This window comes from Lissotriton vulgaris, chromosome 2_1, assembly GCF_964263255.1.
Source record: "Lissotriton vulgaris chromosome 2_1, aLisVul1.2, whole genome shotgun sequence".
NCBI classification, from domain to species: domain Eukaryota; kingdom Metazoa; phylum Chordata; class Amphibia; order Caudata; family Salamandridae; genus Lissotriton; species Lissotriton vulgaris.
In genome coordinates, this window is record NC_141687.1 from 1,917,865,210 (window position 1) to 1,917,892,419 (window position 27,210).

At 45.6% G+C, this 27,210-nt stretch overlaps 1 protein-coding gene across 11 annotated transcripts in view; it reads left to right on the plus strand.

Annotated features, from left to right (window-relative positions):
• The window catches only part of AKAP13 (A-kinase anchoring protein 13), a 1,375,395-nt gene that overhangs the window by 322,357 nt on the left and 1,025,828 nt on the right, over positions 1 to 27,210 (plus strand). The gene's annotated exons all lie outside the window — the stretch shown is intronic.

Sequence of the window (27,210 nt, forward strand, 5' to 3'; positions counted from 1 at the left end):
GAGCACTCCGGTAAGAGGCACAAAAAACAAAAGAAGTTGAAACACGCTTCGACTTCTTCTCGTCAGTCTGCCGACACAATGAAGGAACATTGGCGCTCGAGGCCAAGTTCCTCAGAACCTGCGCTTGGGCGGTCTCTGTGCTTTCCCAGTTTTCCCAGAGTTGGAGCAACCCCCACTCAAATCAGAGTTCTAGGACGCCATGTGTCTAATTTGTGAGCGGCCTGACCCCTATGGCAAGCTTTTGTGTCACTCTGAGCGGAAGGAGGTCACCATCTGGTTCCGCCCCAGCTGCTCTGGCCCGATGGGTCCATATAGATTCAGTCATGGATCCCAGCACCATCAGTGCCCACCAGCAGCGCAGCCCTATTCTGAACCCTGACGAGCCAGAGCCGCAGCAACCAACGTCGATTCTGGCGCTGACAGGACCCCTGCATCCTAAGTCGGAGCCTGAGCCCTATTCTGATGGGCTAGGCCTTGGGGAGGAATGAGAGGAGTCCCTGGGCCCTTTAGAATACCAGTATGAACAGGATATCGACTGGTGTAAAGAACTGGATGGTGCCAGCGGACTGAAAACTTCTCTAGATACCGCATGCCCCCCCCCCCCCCCCCCCCCCCCCCCTTACCATGGCTACGGAGGACAGAGCGACATATGCAGTGGCGGTGTAGAGGACGGCTGAGGACCTCAACCTTCAGTTGCCCTCAGAGGCAGTTGAGACGAACATCTTGACGGAGATGTTGCAACCTGGAGTCTTCTTCTCTGAACCTCTGCTCTCGTTCAACTAAGCCGTTGCAGATGTACTTCTGGGGACCTGGTCCAAACCCAGCACAGGGGCTTCTGTGAATAGGACCCAAATTTCCTCACAGAACACCCTACCCTGCAGAGTTTGGTAGTCCAATCCTCTACTTCTTGGGGCAATTTTTTTCCCTGCCAGCCTTTCATTGTGTTCAGTGAACACACCGTGGGCTTATTGCGCCGCCATTCCCAGACACTGTGGGAAACGGTTGCGCAAGTGCTGCCACATGTCCTTGAGGAGACCTGGGCTACTCTCTCTCAAGCAGTTACAGACTGGAGAGGCGCAGCAAAGTTCCCTATATGCTGTCACTGACTCTCTGGGCAGAGCAGTTTCATCAACGGTAGCCCTTAGACTCAATGCCTGGCTGAGAATATCTGGCCTTTCAGGGTATATCCAGGCTTCCCTCATGGACATGTCTTTCAATGGCACCCATCTCTTTGGAGAAAAGGCAGACTCAACACAGGTGCGCTTGAAGGACTTTGCAGGCTATAGCCAAGTCCTTGGGCCTCTATGCTACCACATGTCCCCAGTCTGCTTTTCGCTCCTTTCATGGCCACAGAAGGAGCTTTCAACTTCGCCAACCTCCGAGCTGTGCAAGCTCCTCAGCCTCTGCATGGATGAGGGCTTGGTCCCTACAGGCCTTGTGGGTCTGGTCCAGCCACTCCAACCCCCTTGCAGCTTCAGCTTCCAAACCTTCCTAATCTTGGCCTTTTAGATCATGGGCATCCAGCTAGTGACGGGATCAGCTGTCCCCTCCACCACTGGCAGTCCGTAACTTCGGACAGATGGGTTCTGTAGATCGTCTGAAGGAGTTACTCCCTCCTCTTTGAAAATGCTGCCCCTCTCCCCCATGCCAATATCTTTTGACGTGCTGAATGAGGATAATCTGTCCCTGCTCTGGGAGGAAGTCATGGCTCTCTTGGCCAAGGAAGCCGTAGAGAGGGTTCTGGTGCCAGACGTAGGCTTTGGTTGCTACTGCCACTACTTTATGGTCCCAAAAGAGGACTAGGGCCTTTGTCCTTTCCTAGATCCCTGAGCCCTCAACTACTTCCTCAGAAAGGAGAAATTCAAGTTGTTCACATTGGCTTAAGTCTTATCTGCCCTGAGCCCAGAATACTGATGGTAGCTCTGGGCGTATAGGACGCCTATTGTCACATTCCTTTTCTGGGCATTTTCCTGGTTGTTCAACATCTGGCAGGCTCCCCGGGCACCAGGGTGGACAAACTCAACTGTTGATGCCTTGCATATCACGAATGGCGTCTCCACCCTGAGGTGGCGCAAAATCTCTTTCAATAGTGTGGGGGGTCTTGGTTGGATATGTTAGTCTCTGTGAGGGACAGATCTAACCAACCAGCAGTTTTGCAGGCTGGAGTTCCCAAGGTGACTCTTGCTCTGTTGTCTTGAGTGGAGCTCAGGCCTCCTGTATGCCTTTCTTCCTATAGCACTCATGCCCATAGTCATCAGAACGACTGCGCCCAAGTCATCTTTGTGGCTCCGGGCTGGGCACGGAGAGTCTGGTATTGATCCTCCGATCAGGCTGCCCCTTTAGGAGGATCTTCTGTCACAGCAGCAGGGGAGGGTCCTCCACCCGAACCTGATAATTTTCACCATCTTGCAATGAGATTGAGTGGCGGCAGTTGATAACTTTCAAACTTCCACCCGACATCCGTTATGTTATTATGGCAGCCAGGCGTCTCCCCACCCAGACCGTCTACGCCTGCCAATGGAAAACATTTGTATCATATTGTAGAGAAAATTCCATTGACCCTCTTTCTGCCTCCCTTTCTGATATTTCACTTTTTATTTTGAGCCTTGCTCAGCAGAGCTCTACTCTAGGCACTCTTAAAGGGCATCTTTCTGCCTTGTTTGCCTTGCAGCTGCTTGACCAATCCTTCTTATTTAAACCTTCCATTGTAAATAGATTTCTCAAAGATCTTGTACATGTCTTCCCTCCTTCCCCTTTCATTATGCCCAAGTGGGCCCTTAATTTGGTTCCCACATTTCTGATGTGTAAAGGCTTGAAGGGAGAACACAATTGTCCCCTCAGGCTGCACACCCTCAAAACAGCCTTTCTACTGGCCTTTGCATCGGCCAGGAGAGTGAATGAGCTGCAAGGTCTATCATCCAAGCCTCCCTTCCTATCAGTTTTTCCTAACTAACTGGTGCTTTGAACTGGGACCTCTTTCCTGCTAAAAGTGGTACCACCATTTCAGGGGTCCTATTCTCTCACTTTTCCCACTTTCTATTCTCCGAAAAGCGACTCCATCATCTGGACCCAAAAAGAATGTTATTTTTCTACCTTGACCGCACAAGAGAGTTCCGGGTGAATGACCAACACTTCGTGGGGTATGGTGCGAAGAAAGGTAGGGTGGTGTAGAAATTGACAATTTCTTGATGGGTATTCTATGCATCACGATCTGCTACATACTGGCAATGAAGCAGCCTCTTGAAGGCATAGGAGCTCATTCAGCCAGATCTAAGGCTGCAACCACTGTGTTAGCCGATGAAGTTCCAGTCCTGGACATGGACATCTGTCAGGCATCCCTTCACATGTGTAGCAAGCATTATTGCCTGGACAGTCAGGTCTGTAGCGATGGTCATTTCGCCCGTTTGTCCTGCAGGACTTCTTAGAGTAAAGTTGTCCGCAGACCCACTTCCGGCGATAGTATTGCCTGGTTATCTATTCAAAGGTAAGGAATCTGCGGCTAGATGTCTCTATCAGATGAACAAGTTACTTACCTTCGATAACGTCTTATCTGGTAGGGACATTATCTCGCATCAGATGCCATACCGACCCACCCCCCCGTCCCTGCTGACAAATTTCTAGGGTCAGGGCTGATCCCTTTTAGCGCACTTCTTAGCTCATCTCTCTGCTGGCATGGAAAGTCGTGAAAAGTAACTGAAGTAACTGATGTCATTGCGCCGAGGTGGTGCTTATATATGTGCCGTTTACGTCCCTTCCAGTGCGGACGACAATACCAAGCGCAGCCGACTGACCCCCAACCTACAGGTGCACAGGGAGCACTGCTCACGATAAATCTTCCAGATCCAGTCTGGACACCTGGGGAAAATCAAAGGTAATGAATCTGTGGCTAGATATTCAGCTAGATTCATGAAGCCAAATTGCGATCGCAATAGCTGCGAAAAAGCAATTGCGATCGCAATTTGATGAAAAGGGATTCAACAAAGAAAATAGCAAAATCGCACACTTATTCTGCGAATTCGCAATTAAATTCGCAGAATCCAGGAAGAAGTCAATCAGCGAATCGGTAATAGCGAGAAACCATGGATTCTGCGAATAAAAGTGCGATATCGCAAAGAAATCGCTATCGCAATTCAAGAAAAATCGCAAATAGCGAAAAAAGCCAAAATTGCATTTAGCGACGCGCAAATTAAGGAGAACCAAAACCAGGTGGTAACCAGTAAAAAGAAAAAAATCACTTCAGAAAAAAAGTCTTGCAAACTACCAACAGGTGCTGGCTTGACCAAACACACTTAAGGACATGCAGCTGGAGCCTGAGGACTCACACAATGCCAGGACTCTACATGGTGGTCAGGCGACGAAGGCTACAGCGAGCAGCACGGAACAGACGACGTATCCAGGAGCGGATATTCCGTCAGCGGGTCACCCTACTGGGCCAAACCAGGGAGCAAATCTACGCAAAGTACCGCCTAAGTGGGGCAATGATAATCAAGCTGATCCGGGACCTAGACCCCATCCTGCAGCACCCAACAAGGAGGACCAATGCCGTTCCCACACATGTGCAAGTATTGTGCAGCCTGCACCTACTTGCCTCCGGAAACTTCCAGGGTATAGTTGCTGTTGCAGGGGGAATATCCCAGCCCACCAAGTCCTGCTTCCTAAGGAGTTTCCTGGAGGCCATGCTGACCCGCCTACACCACTACATATCATTCCCCACCAGCCAACAGGACTTGAACGAAACCAAGCTGTAATTTTGCAATGTAGCACAATTTCCACACATCATAGGATGCATTGACTGTACCCACATCCACATCTGCCCACCAGCAGAAACGAAATACATGTATCGTAACCGCAAGTCCTACCACTCCCTCAATATACAGACGGTATGCAATGCGAAGACAATCATCACGGACATTGTGGCACAGTACCCGGGGAGCACACATGACTCCTTCATATTCCGGCACAGTGGCATCCACACACGACTGGCCAGGGGAGACTTTGGTGAAGGACACCTACTGGGTAAGTACACATGCCACACAACAGTACAATGTGATAATGACACTGCGCTGCACTGCACAGGCACCCTCTGCTCCTATCATGCAGGTGACAGCGGCTACGCTCTCCGTGAGTACCTACTCACCCCATACCTCAACCCTGCAACACCACAGCAACGGCGTTACAATGCAGCACACATACGCACAAGAAATTGCATTGAGAGGACATTTGGCCTTTTGAAGAGCAGATTCCGCATACTGCACAAGACTGGTGGGGCCATCAAATACGATCCTGAGGTCTGCTGCCACATCGTGGCCGTGTGTGCTATCCTACACAACATTGCTACCAAGCGCAGGATACCTGTAGACATCTCTGGCAGTGAGTCAGAGGGGGACAATCGGCCACCTGCACATGTGCATCACGCACGCGGGGAGAATCCAGCAGAAGGACACAGGCGCCGCAACCAAATCTGCATGAACTATGTTTAGGGCACCCACTCCCCACACCCATTACTCAACTCATGCATGACAACATTAATAATGACATAAGGCACTTTACGTTATTCAGAATTTTAGTTACTGTTACTGCACAATAAACATGGCATTCTGAAAAGTGTGAAAAGATAGACATATTGCGTCATATGTCCAGATTAGTCTGTATGGCATGCTTGTTGCGTCAGCATGTGGCCTCATTGTAATGCACAACAGTTCAGTGGCGTCTCCGGGTAGTTGCCCCTGACCTCCTCTCAACGTCCTCCTCATGATTCTGCCGTGCGGCAGCAGAGGGCCTGCTGCTGCGGCGGGGTGCTACAGCCACAGCAGCCAGTAGGGACTGGCTGCTGTGGCTTGATGTTGCCTCACTGTTGTCGTCTGCCCCCCCGCCTGGCCATGGCCAGTAGCCTGCATGCCCTGCTTGGCTGTTGCTATGTTCTTCAGGGCTGTCGCGACGTCCTGGCAGCACTGCACCATTTGGACCTGCATGGCCAGGGAGCGTTGCGAGAGCTGGGAGGTGGCATTCCCAATAATGTGATTGGACCGCGTGTACGCCGACAGGCAGGTCAACAGTTGGCGGTGTCTGCGGCGATTGACATCCCTCTGCCTGGACATTGCCTGAGTGTTGGCCTCCACAGCTGCTGTCATATGTGCCACATTACGTGCCGTCTTGTCCAGTTGGAGGTGGATGGCGCCTAGATGTCTGGCCTGGGTCTGGTGCACACTCAGCATCCTGCGCTCAATGGAGAGCCCACCTGCTCACACAATTCTGCCCCTGCCAGCGCGGGGTGTGTTGGTGCGCGGCTCCCTGACCAGACCGCTTGTCTGGCTCCTCACAGCTGCAGGGCGGCGGGTTGGTTGGCGACCTGCTGCTGGTGTTGCAGGCTCCACTGGTGGTTGTGTGCTGCGTGGTGCTACAGCAGCGCCTGTTGTCACGGGGTGGCACGGGCACAGGGGCGGGTGGTGGGATGACCGCTGTTGTGGCTGCTTGCCCTGATGGTCTGGGCTGTGGGGTATGATGTGTATCCCCCTCCGTGTCCTCCGTGTTCTCCTCAATCACCAGGGCCTCGCTGTCTGTGCTGGGGACATCCGCGCCACCTGTAATGTAAAGTGGACGTTGATTAGTGACATGTTCCGTTGCTACATGCATGCAGTCTACCATTCCCTGTCTCGCTGCAGGATTGACTCTCACTGGACATGTCAGGCTCTATGGTACAGGATGGTAATTGTAGGCAGACTACATGTCCCACAATGCAATTGCGCTATGGAGCTCTACTTTGGCTGCATGATTGGGGTTTGTTATGAGATGCACTGGAGTCATGGACAATGTTAGGGGACAGGGGGTTGCAGTCGCATGGCACTTACCTGGTGTGTCTTGGGTGGGTCGGGAGGAGTCAAGCTGGGTCACGCCCACGCAGGCCTGTGGGTTGATGGTCTCCTCCACTTGGTCCTCCAGTGGGGTGTTCGGTGGGACAGTGGGCTCCCCTCCACCTGTCGCCAATTGCTCCCCCAGCCTCTCAGCAATCTTTTCTTTTGCCCGCCCTCTTAAGTCATACCAGCGCTTTTTCAGCTCGTCCGCCGAGCGCTGGGTCACCCCCACGGCGTTCACTTTGGCGCGGATGCGCAGCCATATGCGCCTTTTGTCCGCCTCTGGTACCCTTCGGGAGTCTTTGCCAAATAGGCGGTTGTGATCCTTGGAAACACCTTCAATTAGGTGTTCGAGCTCCTGCTCTGAAAACTTTATTTTGCGCTTTCTCCCACTGGTGGAAGCTCCTGCTGCATCCTGTGACATGCTTGCCACTGTGGTGTCTCCTGCTGTAGTCCTGTGGAAATGCTGGAGGGAAGCTCTGCAACTGATGCCTGTACTTCAGCCTCTCACTGCTGAATGAGGGTGGGACCTGCCTACTTCCTGGTTGTGATGTCATCACTGTGCTCAAGATGCGACTTCCCTTTTTTGCGATCTTGCAGTTAACGAGATCGGTATTTGCGATATCGGTAATTGCGAAATCGCAATTTCAACAGGGGTATCGGCGGATTCTGCGTTTTTTTACCGAATTCTGGGGTCTCGCAATCGGCGATTGAGGCCGCTTGAGAATCGCATTTTTAAATCGCAAATGTACATGAATGCCGTTCTGCGATTTCTAAATTGCGATTTGCATTTTCTCGTAATTTAGAAATCGCAGAATTTAACATTGATGAATCTGGCTGTAAGTCTCTACCAGATAAGGCATTACTAAAGGTAAGTAACTTGTTCTTCTCAATTATTTGCTACCTTTTTGTATATAGGCTTAGTCGGTAGCTAAATCAGGTTAAATATGGGTAGGTGGAGCCTGGCCCAGGTGCAGTACTACTGTAAGCAGTAAGCGCTGGTAATTTGAATAATTTCCTTCTTTTTTCTGATCATTGCGCACATGAGCACTTCTACAAACACTTCTCTTTTCACTCTTTTGGAGCAACCATGATGAAATGAAATGAAATAAAATTGTATATACTATAAATGATTTTGATATATAAAATGTGGTTTGATTATTTGAAACATCGTTAATTGTGATCTGTTCAAATTCGTTTTTGCACTCGCCTACATTGCAAAATACATTTCTCTTGGATTATCTGCAAATAGGATCATACTCTTATATTTATTAGGAACTTTTAAGAAGGCAAAACCAATTGTGCCACACTAAAAGACTCCTCGCCAAGCTCATGCAAACTGCCACTGCAGGATGCATGTCTTGGTGCTGACCAAAGTGAAAACACAACATGACACACATCCCTGTGTGCCATGTCTCCTAACACTGCTTGTAATATTTTCAAGTCACTCCTACGACAGGCCTTACATGTGAAGGCATATCTGCATGAGCAGATATGCCCCTGTACTGGGTTAAATTACACATGATTAACACCATCAACTAAATGTATCCATATGGCCAAATTCAAGGATGTTTTTTTAACTTTTTCAATATTGGAATAAAATGTATTAGTTGAGGATTACATATCAGACAGTAAACTGCAATTCGAGTAAAAAATACTAACAGCCCTATGATTTGTTCCTCCTGACTGTGTGCATGAATAGTACACATCAATTACTGAATAAAAATATTTTACTACAAACGAAGACAAATTGGGCACACTACTATATTACCTTGAGGAAACAGTATTGGCCATCTACGCAGGTTGGGTCGCAGGAGGAATCCAAGGTTTCCTGAAAAGTGGTGGCACTGTTACATGATCGTATAAACAACAGGAGAGATAGGGTTCAAAGGACACTCCTCTACCCCAGTTTAGATATAACCAACAACATAGGAGTGGCTGAAAATTCAAACAGGTGACTAGAGTGGAGTGATACGTGGAAAAATAAACAAAGATATTTTGTATTACCCTCACTCACCCTTCTATTGGGTGACATGCTTCATCATTGGGTATTTTTTCACCAGGCGGGTAAAGGACCTACCTGGTGTGCTACGACACCTGCAATTGCAGTGGAGCTGGGTGAAGATAAAAACAGTGCAAGAATGTGATCGTGATAAAAATTAAAAGGTGCGGACATTGATCAAAACCAGACTTTAATAAAGCTCAATATGAGCGCCAGGTTAAAAGTTTTTGAAAGGACAGTCTTGACTTTGAGTTAATCACTATTACTCAAAGTCAAGACTCAGTCAGCAGTTATCTTTGATGGTGGCTTCAGGCTACCTAGACAGTATTGCACTCATACTACATTTCAAACTAACACCTATTCTATCTTACTTGCCTATTTTGCAATTCTTTTTTTTAAATGATATTGGCATTTTCAAATAATTTATTTGTGAAATTTTCCCACCTTCAGTTGTCTTCTTTCTTCGACTGTTGGACCTTCGTTAAATTCCACAGTTCATCAAGAGTCTGGACCACTCCAAATATCAAAATTATCAAAACCATTATCCACGAAGGAATCCAAATACCGTGCAAAGGAAACAAAATAGCCATATCCACATTTGCAGCAAACACAGTGCTGGGAAATATACAGTGTAAACAAAACAAAACAAAAAAAACACATCTCTAAAAGAAATCCCCCAAAATGAAGTATTGTTAGCAAAAAATCCATTGTTCCAATCCACACGTTATTAATTCATCCATAAACTGACTACCAATTTTCAAAAGCCCAAAAATCCAAGCTTTAAAATGCAGTAAAAAAACTGCATAAAGCTACAGTCCTTTATAAAAACTTCCAAATTGTCTAAAACATCCATTCGGCCATCCATGCCATCTATATTCTCCAAACTTCCAGGGGTCGAACAGCCGCGAACACACTATAGTATGTTTAAAAAAAAAAAAAAACTCAATGCTACAAAACCAACACAAAAATATTTCTGTCTTTACACTTTGGTTTAAAAAATAAAATCGTAATCTTTCTCTGTAAATATTTTTTAAGCTAAAAATTTTAAAAGAGCAATTACCTCGACGAGGGCCTATAACCGCTACCTGCATAGGAATGAAAGTGGTGGTTAAAACATTCAAAACATACATTTAAATACTAACCTTTAGCAAACTACCTTCCTCCCTCCTCTCTCCTTACAATAAGCTATGCCACCCATATTCCCTCTTTAATAAATAAAATGTATCTTACCTGACTGCAGCTCTTCCTTGCTTCTGATCTTGACCGCAACGGTCCACCGACTGTAGAAACAGACGCACAACCAGGAACGTCCTCTCTAGAAGCAAAAAGGAAAAAAAATACAATTTCTCACTTGGAGTTCAATGTAAAAGTGTGGGAAAACGCACCAAAAATTGTGGATTTTTTTTTAATGAACTACTTTTAAAAAGTTAAAAAATTAATTTATGTAAACTTATGTATAATAATTGTTTTACCTTTTTTTATTCATTTACATCTTTTAAAAAATATTTTATCTTTCATATTTCCTATTTAATTATTTAAATAAAAATAAATGCGTACATTTCTAATTTTTATAATATTATTTGTTTCAGGAGTGTACATATATCCATGTTTAAATAATTTATTTTATATTTACAAATATTTGTAATTGTGTTTTAAAAAATAGTACGCAACTCCAACCTGTTTCTGTATCATTCCATGCCAGATTATATGGTAAACCCTCCTAACTATTGTTTTTACATATTATAATACCTATTTAATTAATATTTGTATAACATTTAATTAATATTAAGGTATTCAGATTAATACCTGGGTATTAGTACACTCCCCCACCCAAAAGCTCTACTTCCTTCTCATCCCTTGCCAGGGGTGGGGCATATACCCTCTCCTATTTTCATTTTTATACTTTCAAAAGTAATTGCATAATTTTTTTTAAAGTCAAACCAAATTAGTATTCAAATATTAAAATGAATACCTGAGTATTAATACTTCCCCCACTACATGAATTGAATGTCACAACTGATTCTGGGCTTGAAGCCATCCCAGACACACATCCAGACTAGGGGTTATGAGTGCACTGCCATGGTCCACTGCCAATACAAAAGCAGAATTGGCACCCCGGATTGTGGTTTGCTGAACATAAACTCAATAGATCGTACACTCTGGGATGTGGAGGTACACCTTTGGTGGCTGTTGTGGAGTGCGGGGGGGGTCGTTTGGACCCGAGGTGTTGCTATGTTGCGTAAACCATACAATCCTAGTTATGTTTTAGTTGTCCCTAATATTACTTTTACACTTCCCAAGTTAGCTGTTCTCACTACAGTTCACTTACTGCCATTTACTTGACAGACCGAGCAGTTGACGGTCACTAATCTTTTAGTATGCAGGAGACTTGTATAAGCCACAAGACAGTAGACACATTGAGGTGTGCAGTGACATTTCTTTTAATGTGTTAATAACATATGTTAGTCACATGAATATATTGGCCACAGCCTGCTTGTAAACCGTACTATTTTGCAGATATTTGCATTGTTTTGTGTTATACCGAAAAACTAATAAAACAGATTCAAACAAAAATTAATACACTCCCCCATCCAAAACCCCTAATTCCCTTGCATCCTGTGCCACAGTATGGGCATTACATCCTCACCAGTATTATTTTTTTTACAAAACCATTCTAAAAAATATTAAAATGAATAGTGATTAATAACCAGTATTAAAATTAATACTTAAGTATTAATACACTACCTGACCCAAAACCCCAAATTCTCTTGCATCCCGTAACAGAAGGTAGGTGTTACACCCTCATTATCATTACCTTTAATTATTTAAACATAACTAAAAATTAATATTAAAACTAATACTGAGCTAAAAAAAATAAATAGACCTTAACAAAAACACTTCCCTAAAGCACTTTCTTAATACATGTTGTAATAGCATGCATTGCAATGGCATATGCGTTGTAAAAGATGCATTGTAATTCTTACGTTGTAATGGTAGTTTCCCGTTCTGTTTTGCCATGCAAGAATTGCACATACCGTCTGCCCTTCCTCATACAATTGTTGCCCAATTGTGTTATTAATTTTCCACTTCCTTCTCAATTAGTTATAGTCATAGACTGCTTTTAGCCTCTTCCAAATTAAGTAATTCCTTTACCTTAAATGCTCTATTAATTGTTGCTTTCTTTTCTTATTTACATGACTTTGTTTTGCAATAATTTCTCCTCCTTGATTTATGTTTAAAATGTCAAAAACGACTTCAGAGGAAGAGGAGCCATCCTCTTCCTGAAAATATAAGGCAATCCCCTTTTTAATATTTTGAACTAATTGTTATCCTTTGACCAGTAAAAAAGTAGTGTTTTTTTCCGATCATCACTCAGCACCACCACCACACCACCACTCTGCACTACCACAGCACCACCACATTATCACTCAGCACCACCACAACATACTAAGGCTTAGGACTGTATGATCTGAAAAACTGTTTCATATAAACCCAACTACAGTTGGGATTAGTGAAGATGTCAACACAAGTCTACCCCAGATTCTGATTGATGGTGTTTTGAAAAGCAACATAAAGCTTAATCTGTGGATTTTTCATTCATTCATTCATTCAGACAGATCATTCAGCCCTAATTCTTCGTTTCTTTTTCTTTTTTTATATTCATTGCCTCAGTAGTCTTGACTTTGAGTTACACAGGGATCTGAATGGTTTGTATGTGGGGCTTGTGTGATTTGCTTATCGTAGCAAGACAGACGAGTATTTGAGAGAACACTATTCTTATTCACTGAAGTTTGTCTGAGATCGGGGATCATCACTAATTGTGTTCTGTATTAGAAATGATAAGTTCAATAGCTGCAGGCTACTCCTTTTTGGACAAAAATGTATGTTTGTGTCCTCAGGGCCACTTGAATCGTAATCCCTGTGCAAGATTACGTGCCAAGCTGTTTTTCCAGGTTGTACAATTGCTGTCATCAGGCCAGGAGGGATTTGTAAAGTTTGAATGGAAGTTTTTTTAACTAAACCCTAGAGGGAGCGTTGCTGTGAAAAGTTTTTCCTGGAGATAAACATTTTTATGAATATAGTTTTCATCTCTCAGCCTTGATTTTATGTGCTTGGGATTTTGCTACTGCCCTTTCTATTTACTAATTTGACAGCAATATTCTGAGATAACTGATGCAGCAGCTCCTTGTTTGTCTGTCAGGGTGGTTTTTGTTAGGTCTCGCCTATTAATCCCGCAAGGGATAATAGACGAGAGTATAGTGGGCAAACCAAGGTCTTAAACCATCGCGGATTTCGTACAGTTCGTGTGGTGCACTCGTGCGGAAAGCTCGTCCACATCAAAGCCCTCAGCCTCCCTCCCACAGGCATCTGAAGCTTCCCCCAGCGTGCTCTCGGCCTCAGGCATTTCTCCCCCCCCCCCTGATTATTCACCCCTGCTGTTGCTGCCCACGGCCGTACTTTCACGGGCGTGTCTCTTTCAACATCCTCCCAGTGTATACCTCCTAAAATCCAATTTACCGAAAATAACAAGCAATTCCGTCATAGTAATAATTCAAAACGGGTGTTACTTCGCCTCCCCCCACCCAATTTGTTTTGTCTTTCCCCCGTCTTGCTTCACCTAATCCTGCTTGTTGTGTGTGGGGCAATATTCTGCCCCAGGTTTGCAGTGCACGAGCAGCTGCCACCCCTCCTCCACTGCTCTCCCTCTAGGCACGCGTTTCTTTCCCACAGATTTAGAGATAACTCGCAGCTACCTCACACCTCTCCCTCCCTAGCGAAAGCAACCTCTTCTTATTCTCTCCTCCCCGCCTACTCTGCTCTTTCGTGAATTATTTCCGTGTATCGTTTTAATTCATTCCAGACGCTTAAATTGGCTTGCCCTGGATATGTCTTCTGCACGGTACTCCAGTGAGCAATGATAGAGGTTAGTGCTTTAATGCTTAATTTACTTGTATATTTTAGCCCGTCAATGTGCCCTTCTATACAAACACAGCATTTTTCTGTTTGCTGAGAGGTCGCTGCATTCTGCATCTCTTGTATCCTGCTCTATTTTGAATAATGACTTCCGTTACATTCTCAGGGAATTCTGGATTGACAAACACGGTCAGAGAAACCTTGCCTTTGTTTCTCCCGTGTGAGTGGCTCGCACCATGATGCCAGTATGTTTATGATTTTGGCCCATCACTGGCAGTTTTGATTCCCCTTCTGCTTCATTATAAGGCCTCCACCCACCATCCGAGCACACACAGCCCCTGAAGCAGTGGGGCTTTATTTGATTAATTATAGCCCTTTGATGCGCCCTTCCACATAAACGCATCATGTCCCTATTTGCAGAGAGGTCCCTGAACATGCTGCGTTGCTTTGGTATCCTGCTTGATCAAGGAATTCTTTATTTACAAATGGGGTAAATTTGTAGGGCAATTTGTTAGCTCTTCTCAGCATCGCCAGTGACTGGCATTGGCGTTTAAAAGATTGTGATTTCCTCCGCGTTTGCTGGCTGGAGATAAACCATGCGAACTACAGCGTGAAATATGTTGAAAGGTGCACAATTTCTTCAAAACATCAGCTGCATACCTCAACTTAATATCCCACTCGCTTTTGTGTCTGTAAAATGTCTTTCCCGTTGATTTAAACTTCCGGTCTGTGGGCCCTTGTCTGCGCTTAAGAGATGTTTGTGCTCCTCGTAATAAAACACTCACACGCACACACCATCACATCATCAACAACACACAACATCACACACTAAGCAGAACGCCACAAACAACAATACTCAATTATTGATCACATTAACACACTAAATCAAGATCACCTCTCAGCACCACCATGGCACCTCTCAGCACCACCACAGCATCACTCAGCACCACCACAGCATCACTCAGCACCACCACAGCATCACTCAGCACCACTACAGCACCACTTAGCACCACCACAGCACCACCACATTATCACTCCGCACCACCACATTATCACTCCGCACCACTATACCATCACTCAGCACCACCACACCACCCCTCTGCACTACCACAGCACCACCCAGACCCACCACGGCATCACTCAGGACCACCACATTATCACTCAGCACCACCACAGCACCACTCAGCACCACCACATTATCACTCAGCACCACTACAGCACCACCACAGCATCACTCCGCACAACCACAGCATCACTCCGCACCAACACAGCATCACTCCGCACCACCACAGCATCACTCAGCACCAACACAGCATGACTCAGCACCAACACAGCATCACTCAGCACTACCACAGCACCACTCAGTGACACCCCAACATCACTCAGCACCACTCAGCACCACCACAGCATCACTCGGCACCACCCCAGCATCACTCAGCACCACCACAGCACCACCACATCATCACTCAGCACCACCCCAGCATCACTCAGCACCACCCCAGCATCACTCAGCACCACCCCAGCATCACTCAGCACCACCACATCATCACTCAGCACCACCCCAGCATCACTCAGCACCACCCCAGCATCACTCAGCACCACCACATCATCACTCAGCACCACCACATTATCACTCAGCACCACCACATCATCACTCAGCACCACCACAGCATCACTCAGCACCACCACAGCATCACTCAGCACCACCACAGCATCACTCAGCACCACCACAGCATCACTCAGCACCACCACAGCACCACTCAGCACCACCACATCATCACTCAGCACCACCACACCACCACTCTGCACTACCACAGCACCACTCAGCACCACCACATTATCACTCAGCACCACCACAACAGCACCACCCAGCCTCACCACAGCATCACTCAGCAGCACCACTCAGCACCACCACAGCATCGCTCAGCGCCACCCCAGCATGACTCAGCACCACCCCAGCATGACTCAGCACCACCACAGCATCACTCAGCACCACCACAGCACCACTCAGCACCACCACAGCATCACTCAGCACCACCACAGCATCACTCAGCACCACTCAGCAACACCACAGCATCACTCGGCACCACCCCAGCATCACTCAGCACCGCCACAGCACCACCACATCATCACTCAGCACCACCCCAGCATCACCACATCATCACTCAGCACCACCCCAGCATCACTCAGCACCACCCCAGCATCACTCAGCACCACCCCAGCATCACTCAGCACCACCCCAGCATCACTCAGCACCACCCCAGCATCACTCAGCACCACCCCAGCATCACTCAGCACCACCCCAGCATCACTCAGCACCACCACATCATCACTCAGCACCACCACATCATCACTCAGCACCACCACATCATCACTCAGCACCACCACAGCATCACTCAGCACCACCACAGCATCACTCAGCACCAACACAGCATCACTCAGCACCACCACAGCATCACTCAGCACCACCACATTATCACTCAGCACCACCACATCATCACTCAGCACCACCACCACACCACCACTCTGCACTACCACAGCACCACCACATTATCACTCAGCACCACCACAACAGCACCACCCAGCATCACCACAGCATCACTCAGCAGCACCACTCAGCACCACCACAGCATCGCTCAGCGCCACCCCAGCATGACTCAGCACCACCACAGCATCACTCAGCACCACCACAGCACCACCACGGCATCACTCAGCACCACCACAGCATCACTCAGCACCACCACAGCACCACTCAGCACCACCACAGCACCACTCAGCACCACCACATTATCACTCAGTACCACCACCACAGCACCACTCAGCACCACCACAGCATCACTCAGCACCTCCTCAGCATCACTCAGCAGCACCACCACAGCATCACTCAGCGCCATCCCAGCATCACTTAGCACCACCACAGCACAACTCAGCATACCACTCAGCACCACCACAGCACCATTCAGCACCACCACATTATCACTCAGCACCACCACAGCATCACTCAGCACCACCACGACACTACTCAGCACCACCACAGCACCACCCAGCAGCACCACAGCATCACTCAGCACCACCACAGCATCACTCAGCACCACCACAGCATCACTCAGCACCACCACAGCATCACTCAGCACCACCACAGCATCACTCAGCACCACCACAGCATCACTCAGCACCACCACAGCATCACTCAGCACCACCACAGCATCACTCAGCACCACCACAGCATCACTCAGCACCACCACAGCATCACTCAGCACCACCACAGCATCACTCAGCACCACCACAGCATCACACAGCACCACCACAGCATCACACAGCACCACCACATTATCACTCTGCACCACCACATTATCACTCTGCACCACCACATTATCACTCTGCACCACCACATTATCACTCTGCACCACCACATTATCACTCTGCACCACCACATTATCACTCTGCACCACCCCAGCATCACTCTGCACCACCCCAGCATCACTCAGCACCACCCCAGCATCACTCAGCACCATCCCAGTATCACTCAGCACTACCACAGCATCACTCAGCAGCACCACTCAGCACCACCACAGCATCACTCAGCACCACTCAGCGCAACCACAGCATCACTCAGCGTCACTCAGCGCAACCACAGCATCACTCAGCGAAACCACAGCGTCACTCAGTGAAACCACAGCATCACTCAGCACCACCACAGCATCACTGGTTGAAATATGTTCTCTCAATGTTTCAAGCTTTATTACAAATGTCACAAAAAGATGTTAATATTTCACTTCTGTTCTGGGATTTTCGTGACAATAAAATACACTGAACATAATCTTCACAAAAATTATTTACAAAAGTTTAAGCTATTGCCAATATAAATAACAATAACTTTTATACAACACATATTGCATTACAAATGCTATAGGTGTCACATTTGCGGAAGTTATAACTAATGGCATTGTAAATGACAAAGCTATTAATTTCGCAATTTTCAAAACCAACACATAAATAAAAAAATTGTCATTTACAATACCAATAGCTCAAACTTTCCTAATGCGAGACCTATTGCATTGCAAATGCTTCTTTCCTTTGCTACTTCTGCTATTTTGATGGTTGTGGTTGCCACTTGTTTAGTTATGTTGCTAAAATGTTTGCTGTTATTTGTCCATGTTGACTTTGACCTCTAGATCTCTCCCATGCCAATGCCCTCTATATTGCCAACGTATGTATCCCAATGGGATCTTGTTCTAGTTAGATGTAGTCCAGAGTTGCTATAATTAGATCCGCTAACACCAATTGTTATTTAATTATCTCCTCGGACACCATTCTTGCTGTTGTGCCCTTTTCTAAATATGAAAGTAGACCAATTCTGAGAACAGATGTGGGTTCCTTACGTCTAATCAATGGGACTGTACTTATTATTGCAAACCTCTTGCAAATTTGGTGCAGACGTTTTAATGTTCTGCACAGCACATACAGTCAATATAGTGGCTTTACTCCTCAGACCCGATCTTCCCAGCACCATTCTGGTACTCACCTCCTCGTCACTGTCCTGCCTTGCCTCTGTCCTCGCAGCACTCCCATGAAGCCCCCATGCGGGCTACGCTAAAGAAAAGGAGTCCAGGCTCTTAAAGGTGGCTAAAGTAGAGTGCCACCAGTGAAAACTTAGAATGCCGAGAGCTTCTCCCTGAAGAATTGAATAAGAGGTTTTCTTTGTCTTCGACTGCCTTATTGCTGGTTTCTGTGTTGCGCTGTTGATGTCCTGCAGTTTTTTGCTTCTTTAGCAATTCGAGGGAATGTACATATTTTCGCTTCACTCAAGATACAACCCCACTCATCCTCATCTGTAATACGGGGTAGCCAAAAGGCAACAATTTAACAATCAGAGTTAAATCGCTGTGCACTCTCCTAGGACTGTTGTCTATCATTGATGAATTACAAATGAGCTGTTCTGTTGTAGCGCTGTATGGCTTTTCAAAGCCAACCAACATTGCCCTACGCTCCTCTTTACTAGTTTGGCATTGTTTGGATGTTGTTGATCATTTTAGCAAAATAGCTGAGGTGACAACCAAGGAGACTGCCGCTGCAGCCATGCTGAGGTGGTAGAGGGCATACTGAGAAGTGTTGAGTCACTAAGTGCCGGTGCTTGGCAATGATCCCAGTGCCATCAGGGCCGCCATCAGACTAGTACAAATTTGTGATTCCCTTGGAATTGCTCAAAACATCTCAATCAGATACACTCATTCATAATTCACTGCATTATTCTACTCATAGCCATCACAGAGAAAAATCCAGTGGTTATGAATGCAAATACCTCTTAGTCATGAAGTCTTATAAGAACGTTATTAGCTCAAAATACAAATTTATTTTTGATCATATAACAAAAGCAGTAAAATGTATCAATCCAATGTATACATTAAATCATATCCTACTCAATAAAAACATATACAGAATTATACACAATAAAAATGAAGAGACTGAACCCTGTGATGTTAACCTGACTCATCAGGATGTTAATTCATTAGAATCTTTGCAAATGGGTCAGAGTCAAATAAACAAGTGCTGACAAAGTAGTTCCTTCAATTTAACTTTGAATGATTGCGTCGACGCGTTTCGGTGAATTGCTCTGTGGGCACCACCTTTATCAAGACTATTTTCAATATATGTCTCTTTCACAGTCAATATGTTTTCCTATGTATCATAAAATCATATAGCGCCAGGAAAAGGTCGCTCTACCACAATCTCCAAGGTATGTTCAAGATATATTCTTGAAAGAAGCAGCAACCATCTATATAAAAACTACCATCCTTGGACCCCCTCTGGTCAAATGTAAGTGGAGTCCTCTGTAGGGATAATTCGGCCCCCAACTTTAAAAGATATCTTGTTTTGCTGGACCGTCAATTCGCACCAATATGCAATCGGAGTGCTGTGTCCAGGAGTCGTGCTGTAAAGCTTCACGTCCTCTCTATATTCCCACTTGATGATATGTGGTGATACAGTTGTCAATTAAAATCAATTATTCTTTTTCACCATTACACTGAGGTCCCCAGGTATGGAAAACCCTGTAAAACGGCGAGATCGTGGGTCCAAGATTCGCGTGCTCCCCGTCTGCTCGAAAAATCAGACTAAACTTTGCCTTATCTCTAATCTTTATTGAAGAAGTGCCTGGAAGCAACCAATAACATTTTTTTTGTAGCATCCATGTATAGTTTATTGTCTAAAATCAGTTCAGGTTCTCAAGTTTGCTTTTAAATCTCTTTACATGTGGTTTAGTGTAGCTAGAGCTCCAGGTAAAACTCAGCACCATTTTTCTGCTCTTGGAGCTAGTCATGTGGTGCTGTTATCAAGACTCTTAAACGTTTCCTACATGTGCATAAAGAAATCTGATTTTTCTCACTACAGTTTTTATGGCGATGAATTCATTTGATTTTTTTTTTTAGATCTTAAGTGTTTTTAGGTGTGATGCTTAAGTATACCTCATCAAGGTAAGTATTTGCTTCAGCACGTTCAGTTGTATGAAGCATCATTTTTTTCCTTTGCAATAGAAAACAATTTCCAATCTACGAATTGGTGTTTCAGCTTTATAAAAGACAAGTTGACCTTGATTGTTATCTCACAAAATATATTCAGTTTGTGCAATTCATTTTAGTTTGTGAAGGTTTATTTAGGTAGTAACCAAATATTAATGCTTGAATTTCATCCTACGTTGTTTTGCTTAAGCTTTCTGTCACATTTTAAGGACCCCCATTTGCCTATAAATGTACAGTATAAAGCCTTGCAATTCATAGTAGAAGCACTTATAGTGCGTGGTTTAAGGGCCCCTTTCCCAAGTTCCCTAATCCATAAATGTTAATCCCATTGTAGAAAAGTGAGGAGGAGCAGTTGGTTGCTTTTTAGTTCTCATTTGTGTACAATATTTGTTCTAACAATGGGATTTTGGTCAGCTCATTGTTTATTATAGGTTGACTTTCTTGTCAATCTCATTTGTTTGCTTCTTAACTATTGGTTCTCGTCTTGTGATTGTTCCCCCCTCTTTACCATCCTTTTGATTGTATCCTTAATCTGCTTACATTAAGGGAACTACTTTTTTCTTTCTCTTTTAGCACTCATAGGAGTGCCCTTGTGTTCGACTCGCCTTATGTGCTGTTTTCCCCTCTACAAAACACTTTGCTCCCCCTGCACACTGTGTTTTTCCCTTCTCTCCCCCCTGCCCTCAAGGCCATCCATTTCCCCCCTCCACTCCCTGGCTTTTCCTTGTTTTTTGTCTTTAAACATTTTCTTCTCCAGTCTCAAATGCCTTTTTAACCCCTCCCATGCTCGTGATGGAACCGTTCCGTCACGAGCCTCGGGTGGGCTGTGTTGGTGACGGAAGGGTTCTGTCACGGCCCGCTTGCCGCGCCTGCGCGGCTCGTTCTATTGAGCGGGCGGGGCCGTGACGGAACCGTTCCGTCACAAGCACAGCTCACCCGCATGCCGTGACGGAGCGGTTTCGTCACGAGCACAGGACCGCCGCGCGGCACACCCACCCCCTTAGCACTGCGGCAGAATAGCCGCCGCAGTGAAAGGGTTAATCCCCTGCCCACGACCCATTGTTTCCTTTCAAACCCGCTACTCTACTGCTCTCCCACCCTTTGTGGTCTTTAAAAAAATATTTTTTAATTTTAAGACTTTTGGAGGGGCCATTTGCTGCTTTAAAAATGCCCTTTTCTGTAAGTATTATTTCTTTTTTCTGATATAAATGGCACCCAACTTCTTGAATCTGTAAATAACCAACAAGAGCAGTGTCCTCTCTCATTTGCTTGTATTATTTTTTTGTTACCCAGTGCTGTATAACATTAGCAAAATGCATTGGCAAAGCCAGAAGGTCAAAAAGCGGCAATCTATTGGCTTAGCCAATGCTTATTTATTTTGCATCCAGCACGCCATGGTAGTGCATTTGATTTCATGCCCTGTCCATTCCATTGATGCAGCACTCCCTCTTTACCTTCGCAGGCTCCTGCATGTGGTTGCAGTGAGAGACTGTTCCAACCTATAAGGGAATATCTGGGGATACATGGGATCTCCCTTAACTCCACCATAAATTTTTGGTGTACATTCAGTGTGCCTTCCGATGGCTTTGGGCCTCTGCTTCTATGTTCATTATGCAGTGTGGGTGCAGAGACAAAGTTGCATTACGTTGTGTAATGTTACTGGTGATCATGTAAGGAACAATACCTTTGTTTTGGGTTTGCTCTAGTTAAAACTGCAAAACAAAGTTTCCTTTATTTGCCTGAAGCCACCCCACGGTGCAAATGAGGGAACACTACCTGGAGATAGCACCGCTGCTATATGTTCTCTTGTGCCGTCTGCATTACAGAATTACATAAGGGCTCACATGCATCTGCAGACCCTTTAATAATACAACAGTTCGAGGCATGTGTGCTGTAGATGTATGTATGTATGTATATATGTAACGCATACTTCTATAGCGCAGACTGTCACCCAGAGGGTATCCTGGCGCTTTGACTGTACCTGACCATCACGAAAACCTAAAGTTATACCACCCTAGGAAAAAGATAAGTCTTCAATCCTTTTTTAAAGTAGGTGAGTTCCCTGGCACTCCTTAGGAACAAAGGAAGGGAGTTCCAAAGCTTAGCAGCCGTGAACCCAAAGGAACGGCCGCCCATCCGTACATTCTGTATTTTTCGAACTGTCGCCAGACATGCCGATGTAGATCGCAAAAGTCTAGCTGTAGAGTACCAGGAAAAAAGCTCTTGCAGCAGAACAGGCCCCTGTTCATGAAGAGGTCTGAAGACTAGGCAGGACGCTTTAAAACAAATGCGTTGGTGAACAGGCAACCGATGCAGATCTTTGAGCGCCAAAAGTGAAGAGGCTGAGCGCAACCGAGAGAGGGCCAACTTAGCTGCCATATTCTGTATGCACTGCAACTTACCTATCAAGGTACTGGGAGCACCCAGAAGTAGTGTGTTGCAGAAATCAAGTCTGCTAAGAATGATACTGCACACTACTTCTGGTCTAGCTTGAACCGGAAGCATGGGAAGAATTTTACGTAGCATGCGGAGCAACCACATACATGTGGCAACTGTCTTGTTAACAAAGACGTCCAGCTGTAAGTTTGGTCCAAACATGATGCCCAAGTTACGGGCGGAGGCTGCCGCCACGACTGTGCCCAAGGAGGAGGTAGGACTGAAGTCTGCCGGCAGAGGACGGGGGATACGATCCATAGAACAGTGCAGCACCTCAGTTTTAGAGCCATTAAACTGAAGGGAATTCTGTCGCAACCAGTCCGTCGTGGCTGTCATGCAGCGATGAAAAGTCTCCTGAGACACGGCATCTCTGCCTTCAAAGGAGAAAATGAGCTGCGTATCGTCAGCGTAATTCATTACCATAAGCCCAAATGATCTGATCAACCTGACCAAAGGGCGAAGGTAAAGATTAAATAGATGCACATGCTTTGCATACTCCTGCCATCTAATGTTTGGTCTGGATGTTTACAAGTTGTTTTTCTTCGAAGAAGTCTTTCCAGTCACAAGATAAAGTGACGCCTCCTTTCGGTGATAGTGCGCATGGGCATCGACTCAATTTTTAGATTGCTTTTCCCTCCATTGAGTACGTACTTGTATTGCTGCGCTCTGGTTCGAAACTGTTCTTCGGGTTCCCCTTGGTGCGCAATCCACTCTACCCTCGACAGTATTGTTCTCGAACTTGTTTCCCTGTTCTCCGGTTATCGATCAAGAAACACTCTTACCTTCCGTCTGAAACATCTGGGCGGCCATCTGGCCTAGCCACGTAGGTCTACCCTTCCGCCTATGGAACAACTACATTCCAATTCTGTCCTCTGTGCCAAGCCAAGTACTCTTGTACCCATCTATATCAAGTTTTTAACTTGTGCCTCTCACTGAAGCACAAGGAAGGAAGACTGCGATGCCTGTAAGTCGTTTCGGTCAAAGAAAACTCTACGCGATCGTCTGGCTCAACAACGATAAATGCAACACAAAAGAATTCAAATCACTCCGGATAACTTTGGCGAAGAATCAGAGCATGAAGACATCCAAGCATCAGCGGCAGAAGAGGAGGACATCTCTGTTCCAGAGTCTGATTCAGAACTTAAGATCAACCTGGAGTCCGAAGACGTGCGTCCATGACAAGGTGCCGAGCGTACCAAAGACCCCTTGACCCCGAAAACTATTTCCCAAAAAATAGAAGGCTATGGCACCACCTTTGCCTTTCGGCCAAGGTCGGCACCGAGGCAATTTTTCGGATGCCCCGCCTCCTTTTGGCAAAACAAACTGTCAAGCCTTCCGGCTCGGGATGGAGTTGGCCGAAATCATCTTCGGATCTGAAACCCTCCGGTTCCAAGGACAGATCTGGTTTGGAGCCGAAACACTCCAGTGCCAAGGGCAAATATGGTTTGGAGCCAAAACCCTCCTCTTAAAAACCAAAACATGCTTCGGAGCCGAAACCTTCTGCTCACAAAAGCAAAACTATTTCGCCTTCATATTCAAAGGACAGCCTCTCTGAGCCTCCCAAACCAAATTTCATCCTAAACAGAAGAAGCTTTATATTCATCCAGATACAATACATATTTATGCCAAGACACCAGTCATACGCAAGCTTCCTTTAGAGGACCCTGCTGATAAAATTCCTCTGAATAGAAAAAAGTACATGGCTACTAGCCCTGCTTATCCTGTCTCTCAATCCCCTCCACCTCCATCTTCTCCACAGTTATCAATTCAAGGACCCTTACACATAACACCTCAAGGATCTCCACATACACAGCCTCAAGGGGATGATATTGATAAAGAGGACACTCATTTGCCAGTAGATCCATGGAATGAGAACACATTTGACCCTCCAGTGGATACTGACCCAGACCTTTACCCCGTAAAACCATCACCACCAGATGATAACATGGCTTATCGAGAACTTATTGCTAGAGCAGCAGAGAATCATGGGGTGTCCTTACACAAAGAGTACATTGAAACCCTTGGCTACACATACAGGTCAAGTCAAACACTCCCTATGTTAAAGGGCAAGATGAGACATACAGATGACATCTTCAAAGACCCTGTGCAAGCACGTATTTTAACTCCCAGAGTTCATAAAAAAACGTACATCTTCTCCGTCTGACCCTGTGTTCATCAGAGGACAATTACCTCACGATTCCCTAGTAGTGTCTAATGCTCGCAAAAGGGCTAATTCACAAACACCTGGTAATGCACCTCCCCCAGACAAGGAATCTAAGCTTATAGATGTCTCGGGGAAGCGAGTCGCTGCTCAAGCTCCTAAACAGTGGCACATCGCAAACACACAGGACCTACTAGTTAGGTACGACAGGGTACACTCAACCAGGAAGTGCAATCTCACTTAGAAAAAGGAGCCATAGAACCAGTTCCATTACATTACCAAGGATCAGCGGTGGTCTCTCTACTTTCTAGTCCCCATAAAAGGACGGCTCGTTGAGACCCATTTTGGATCACAGTGTTAAACCTATACATACTGTAAGAACTCTTCCATATGGTAATCACCAACAGGTGCTTTCACTTCTACAACAAGGAATTTTATGTCCACACTACATTTAAAAGATGCATACTTTCACATTGCTGTCCATCCACCTCATTGCAAATATCTCAGATTTCAGATAGCAGGCAAACACTATCAGTTCAGGGTACTCTCATTCAGAGTAACTATTGCTCGCAAGCGTTTACCAAATGTCTAGTTGTAGTGGCAGCTCAACTCCGAAGACAACAAATTTGCGTCTTCCCCTACTTAAACGACTGGCTCCTCAAAGCCAGCACACCATCCAAAAGTGTATAAAACGCACTCAGACCACGCTAAACTTAATCCACCGATTGGGCTTCACAGTGGACGTGCAAAAGTCTCATCGATATCCTTTACAAATACAATCTTATCTGGGAGCGACTCTCAACACTCACACGGCTCTAGCCTCTCCTAGAAAAGCCAGAATTCGCAATATTGAAACTTTGTTATTACAGTTTGAAGCCAATCAAACCTTAACAGCCAAAACTTGTATGCAACTTTTAGGAATGACGACTTCATGCATTGCAATAGTGCCTCATGCAAGACTACAAATGCATCCTCTATAGGAATGCTTAGCACATTAGTGGAGCCAGTCGCAGGGTCAATTAACAGATCTAGTGTTGGTAGACAGCCGCACCCATCGCTCTGTGCAGTGGTGGAACCCACAAAACGTATCAAAAGGGTGGCCTGTCATCGACCTTGTTCCACATGTCATGGTAACAGCAGACACATCTTTCACAGGTTGGGGTGCCCATCTCCACAATTACACAATTCGGGGTCTCTGGAACAACAAGCACAAATGTTTCCACATCAACTATCTAGAGCTTCTAGCAGTATTTCTAGCACTAAAAGCTTTTCTGTCTTATCTAATAGACAAGGTTGTCCTAGTCCGCATGGACAACATGCCCGCCATGTACTATATACAAAAACAGGGGTGACTCTCTCTCTCTCACTCTCACTCTCTCACTCTCTGCCTCTCTCACTCTCTCACTCTCTCACCCTCTCACTCTCTCACTCTCCCCCTCTCCCTTTCCACAGCTGTCACACCTTTCTATGACCATCTGGAGCTCGGCAATTCATCACAAAATTCATCTTCTGGCACAACACCTTCCAGGAGTCAACAATCAAATTGCTGATCTCCTCAGAAGAAGGAGACAGCAAATACACGATTGGTAACTTCATCCCCAAGTTCTCCGTACATACTTTAAAAAAATGGGGATTTCCAAAAATAGATCTGTTTGCCACAGTGAACAACGCAAAATGCCCAAACTTCGCCTCCAGGTTCCCATACCCTTGATCCAAAGGCAATGCCCTATGGATCAATTGGTCAAAGATATTTACCTATGCTTTTCCACTTCTCCCACTCATCCTTTTCTGGTTCGAAAGCTCAGGCAAACATTAGACTGATTTTAGTAGCTCCCACATGGGCCCGTCAACCATGATACACCACACTTCTGGAACTCTCAGTAGTTCAACATCAAAAGCTACACCTCAATTCCAGCCTTCTCACTCAGAACAGCTGAAAAATCAGTCAGTGAATCATCTGCAGCCCAACGCACTAATGCACTTTTTCTTGTACTGATTTTGTCTATGCACTCTTTTAAGTACCAATTGTGTTGTATGTAATTTAGATAGACTTTGTAATTATTGTAATGTTTTTATTATGAAATGTTTAATGCTGTGTACTTTTATGGATTGCAATATATCAGAAATAAAGTCAATTTGATTTGATTTGAATCAGACACCCAAACCCCAAGGGGCTCAACTTAGCGATTTGGCTCCTGAAGTCATAGAGTTTGGATACTTACATTTGCCTCCAAACTGTATGGCTATTCTAAAAGAATCAAGAAAGCCCACTTCCAGAGCTTGTTAAGCAGCAAAATGGAAATGATTTGTTATTTATTGTAATAACAA